The 5,632-nt window shown below is 33.8% G+C and overlaps 1 long non-coding RNA gene across 1 annotated transcript in view; it reads right to left on the bottom strand.

Annotated features, from left to right (window-relative positions):
- Positions 1-2,457, bottom strand: part of LOC127728560 (uncharacterized) — a 173,566-nt gene extending 171,109 nt beyond the window's left edge. The window contains exon 1 of the long non-coding RNA XR_007994180.1: positions 2,288-2,457. This is a non-coding gene — a long non-coding RNA (uncharacterized LOC127728560). The remainder of the gene's footprint in view (positions 1-2,287) is intronic.
- Positions 2,458-5,632: the final 3,175 nt, after the last annotated feature.

The raw sequence follows: 5,632 nt of genomic DNA on the forward strand, positions 1-5,632 counted from the left end.
TTATTTATTTGTGGGCTCGCTATCAAATTGGTTCATATTGAGGTCAAAAGGGTCCAAAATTAAACTTTGTTTGATTACATCAAAAATTGAATTATTGGGGTTCTTTGATATGCCAAATCTAACCGTGTTTTTAGATTTTTAATTTTGGGTCCCGTTTTTTTAAATTGGTCTACATTAAGGTCCAAAGGGTCCAAAATTAAACTTAGTTTGATTTTAACAAAAATTGAATTCTTGGGGTTCTTTCATATGCTGAATCTAAACATGTGTTTAGATATTTGATTATGGGACCAGTTTTCAAGTTTGTCCAAGTTGGGGTCCAAAATTAAACTTTGTTTGATTTCAACAAAAATTGAATATATGGGGTTCTTTGATATGCTGAATCTAACCATGTATTTTGATTTTGGACATTGGACCATAATAGGTAAATTAAAAAAATTCAAGTTCTTAGACCACATTCTTTCTGTGTCAGAAACCTATGCTGTGTCAAATATTTAATCACAATCCAAATTCAGAGCTGTATCAAGCTTGAATGTTGTGTCCATACTTGCCCCAACTGTTCAGGGTTCAACCTCTGCGGTCGTATCAAGCTGCGCCCAGCGAAGCATTTTATTTAACCTATAACATGAAATCAAACAGACATAGAAAAATCCAATTGCACGAGGTAGCTATCTATTTATATTTATGTTTATATCGGGTTTATGTGATCATCGACAGTCTTTGGAGGTCATCTTGATAGTCAATTAGATGGTGTCTAGACTAAAATACACATGAAATTCTGATAAATATTATCGAGTCCACATGCATTCTTAACTGTTTATTTCAGACTTATTGTAATTTGGATATACGTTTTAGTATGTTATAAATCAAATATAAGAATTTGAGTCAAATCGGTGAACAAGATTTTGACAGCTAATGCCCCTTTAAGAAAATTACATTTTGATTTATTAGAAATAATAAAAAAATTGATATATCAAAGGAGCTGTGACTTAAAAAGTTAGATATCTAATTTTACAAATAAGTAGACATGCCAACTAAATTTCCAAAACTTCTAATAAAGAACATCAAAATGGTGTTAATTAATAATTTTCTGCATCTAAATTCAAAATTTTATTTCAAACCATTGAGTTCTCTTCCTTTAGGGATATTTTGAATTTTGAAAAGGCTCATACTTTTTATACGACCGCAAAAACATTTTTGGTTATAACGTTGACGTCGTCCTCGTCGTCGTTGTCAGGCGTCGTCGTCCGAAGACACATTGGTTTTCGCACTCTAACTTTAGTTTAAGTGAATGGATCACTATGAAATTTTACCATAAGGTTCAATACCACAAAAGGAAGGTTGGGATTGATTTTAGGGGTTATGGTACCAACAGTTAAGGAATTAGGGGCCAAAAATAAGCATTTTTATACGACCATTCATAACTTGTGTGTTAGTGTATGGATCTCTCTGACATTGTACCACAAGGTTCCATATCACAAAGGGAATGCTGGGATTGATTTTGGGGGTAATTGCCTCAAAATTTTAAGAATTAGGGGCCAAAAAAGCGGCAAAAAAACAAGCATTTTTCTAGTTTCAGGACAATAACTTGTGTGTAAGTGTATGGATCTTTATGAAATTGTACTACAAGGTTCCATATCACAAAGGGAAAGCTGGAATTGAGTTTGGGGGTAATTGCCTCAAAATTTTAGGAATTAGGGGCAAAAAAGGAGCATTTTTCTAGTTTTAGGACAATAACTTGTGTTCAAGTGTATGGATCTCTCTGAAATTGTACTGCAAGGTACCATACCACAAAGGGAAGGCTGGGATTGATTTTGGGGGTAATTGTCTTAAAATTTGAGGAATTAGGGGCAAAAAAGGGGCAAAAAACAAGCATTTTTCTAGTTTCAGGACAATAACTTGTGTGTAAGGGTATGGATCTTTATGAAATTGTACTACAGGGTTCAAAGGGAAAGCTGGGTTTGAGTTTGGGGGTAATTGCCGTAAACGATTAGGAATTTGGGGCCAAAAAGGGGCCTAAAAACAAGCATTTTTCTAGTTTCCAGACAATAATTTGTGTTCAAGTGTATGGATCTCTCTGAAATTGTACTGCAAGTTGCCATACCACAAAAGGAAGGGTGGGATTGAGTTTGGGGGTGATGAATCATAAGGGGGTTCAAAAATTTGGGGGGGGGGGATTTTTTTTTCCTATTTTTCCTTTTTTTTTCTTTATCCAAAGAAAATTCAAATTCAGTGCTGTATCAAGCTTGAATGTTGTGTCCATACTTGCCCCAACTGTTCAGGGTTTGACCTCTGCGGTCGTATCCAGCTGCGCTCGGTGAAGCAATTTATTCATTTTTACAATGGCAAAGAACTCAATAACCATAGTAGTAAAAAACAGATAGCCTATAAGGTGTCAGTTGTGCCATTTTGTCTGACAAACATCAACTTTAAGATCTAAACTGATAAAAAAAAGGAAAAACACACAATTTTTTTAAATCAACATATGTTTACCAAAACATAACTCTGTTAGTTCATGATACAACATTTAAAGTCAAAATTTCTTCTTTTTGCAAGTGACACATTGAAAAACCTCAAAATTTACACCAAACATACATGCCTTAAATAAAGTGATTAGTAAAATTGTCTATTGGATTGCCTACAGTATTCTTTGGAAATGAACATAAAATTTCCAAAATTTTTTGCTCATCTGGCCCAAAGCCAAATAGCCAGACTGAGCTATCACTGTCAATTAGCATATTTCCATCAATTTCTTTAAATTCTTTCTACTTTGAAATCACAGAATCAAGGGAAGGCAACTTTGGATCACAATCATCCTTAGGATGTCTTATTTAAAAAAAAAGAGTTGGTTGGATTTAATGCCAATTTCATCTACCAGCGCCGTCGGTCATAAAACTTAAATCAGTACTGGGAGTACAAAATTTGTACTTGAAACATCAAATCCAGTATTTTCATTGGTTGATTTCTGAGTCTTGATTATAATAATCGTGCTTGAAATTTTTATGACAGCAGGGCCTGGTCTATATAATGGCAGCAAGTTTTTATTGGAGGCAGCCAGAGTACCTGAAGTAAACCACCAACCTTCTGCAGGAAAACTGGCAATTCTTGTCAAATAAGATTTGAGTCAAACACACCTTGCCACAAACTGGGTTTTGATTTCTCGATTTCACAACCTCAGTGATCACTGTATATTAATACAAATGTATGAGAATATAATGGTGGTACAAATAGACATACCACTGGTATACATGTATAATAGTAGAAATTTAGTTCTGTCCTTTTTCCTTTTTCTGGTAATACATGGAGATCAAGATCTTATTTTAATTAGGGAGCTACCATTTGATTTTTATGGGGGGGGGGGGGGACTAGGATGAAATTTGAAAAAAATAGGCAGGACAGGAGTTTTGAGTAAAAAAAAAGGCAGGATGAGACACTTTGCAAAAAAAAAAAGGCAGGATGACAATTTATGTAAAAAAAAGTCAGGATAAACTAAAAAAAAAAGGCAGGACCGAATAGAGTGAAAAATAAAAAGGCAGGACAGAGATTACAACTAGAAAAAAATACAGGACAAAATTTTTCATCCTAGCCCCCAATAAAAATCAAATGGCAGCTCCCTTAATACATGTATATGGTATCTTTCACTTTTTCCCTTGCAAAGGGTTTTAAATCAAGATAAGTAAATATATCTTCTCAGCTCCATATAAAGTAGAAGCACACAATGCAATGAATATTAATTACATGTATTGCATGTCATCTAGCTTTGAACTCGTATCATTTGTCAAATACATTGATACTTTATGTACATCAGGTTATTTAAAAAAGAAGTAATAGAATGCTCAGATCCATATAACTTACCTATAAATTCCACATTAGGAAGCCATGTCAACCATAAACATAACTGACCAGTTTTCATAATTACGTTAATTGTCAACCATACTTGATGTTGTAAGGTACTGGTACTTTTGGTAAAGTGTATATGTATATATAAAAGTTTTGTTTAGAAATGTCTATTTGGCACAGGTGTGTTGGTTTTCGCAGAATGCAAGACATAGGGATTACTATATGGTGGTGTAAACTATTTGTACTATTTGTTATTCAGAAGGTAGAAGACTGGATGCTTCATACCTTGTATGCAGATGTCTTATGTTACAAACTTTCCTTCTGTCAAATGTCCATTGTCCTTGAACTCATTTTGATGGTTCAGCGACTGCTTTAATAAAAATTATACTTTTTTTTTTTGTCATGTGAAATACTCACTTATGAGTAATAGGATATCTATATATTTTTGGTATATTGGATCCTTGTAAGGATATATGTCTGTCTGACAGGGTCCACCTGAATCCTACCTCAATTCATGGATCAGTGATCAAGGTTAAGTTTAGGTAGTCAAGTTCTTATCACAGTTACTATAAGCAAAAGGTCAATCTTATTTGCATATGGAATGGGTTTCATTTGACATTGACCTCATTTCATTGCTCATTGGTTAATGTATATATTTTTATCTGACTTTAGTCTATTTCTTTAGATACTATATGCAAAAGGGCCACAATATTTGGTATATGAAATGATTGTAAGTTGTATTGTACACGTCTGTCTGGCAGGTTTCTTCTGACCTTGATCTCAATTTCATGTTTCATTGGTCAATGTTAATTTTTCATGGTTATGTCTGTTTCTCAGATACTATAAGCAATATGTCAACTATATTTGGTGTATGGATTAATTGTATGGTGTACATGTTATCTGTCAAGGTTCATTTGACCTTGACATCATTTTCATAGTTTCATGGTCAATGTTCAATTTTATTTTTGTAATTGGGTTTGTTTCTCAGATACTATAAGCAATAGGCTAACTATATGGGGTTTATGGTATGATAGTTAGGTGTACATGTCTGTCTGGCAGGGTTCATCTGACCTTGACCTCATTTACATGGATCATTGATAATGTTAAGTTTATGTGATACTTTAAATAAAACCTTCATATTACGGACTTTCAACATAAATTAAATCATAAGTAAAGCAGGGAAGACATTTCAGTGTGTGCACTCATCTCATCTGAATAGTATATATATTGTCATGTTAGACCTTTTATAGCAGATTATACATGGGTTTTGCTCAGTGTTGAAGGCCGTACAGTGACCCAAAAGGTATTTGGACTCTGGTGGATTGAACCAAGAAAATTACTTCAAAGACAACAAATATGCCAGGCAGAATCCATCTGTATACAAGATACCAATTATTTAGCTCTTCTACCTTGATAAATTTTTTTAGGACTTGGTAATGACTAAATGTCTTCATGGTAAAAAGCTAGTGTGAAAATTTGAGGAAAGATCAAGAAAATGCCCAGACAGATGGACAGACTAACAGACAATAGTATTCAATAATATGACCATCTTAAACCGTTAGAATGAACTTGACACAGTCATGGCCTGTCTGAATATAATTTCTCTTGACAGTCATGTACTGCCTAAATATAATTTCTATAGTATAACGCACATGCTGAAATTTAAACTATGCAAAACTTTCAGAGTCAATAGACCATGAATAATCACAACTTTTATCAATTGTTGACACTGTCTACAACAGAGACAGATTTTCTAAGTGTCGCTTAGCAGCAGGCCAGACAATAAATTATAAAC

The sequence above is a fragment of the Mytilus californianus genome, unplaced genomic scaffold (assembly GCF_021869535.1).
Source record: "Mytilus californianus isolate M0D057914Y unplaced genomic scaffold, xbMytCali1.0.p SCAF_2, whole genome shotgun sequence".
In the NCBI taxonomy this organism is placed as follows: Eukaryota; Metazoa; Mollusca; class Bivalvia; order Mytilida; family Mytilidae; genus Mytilus; species Mytilus californianus.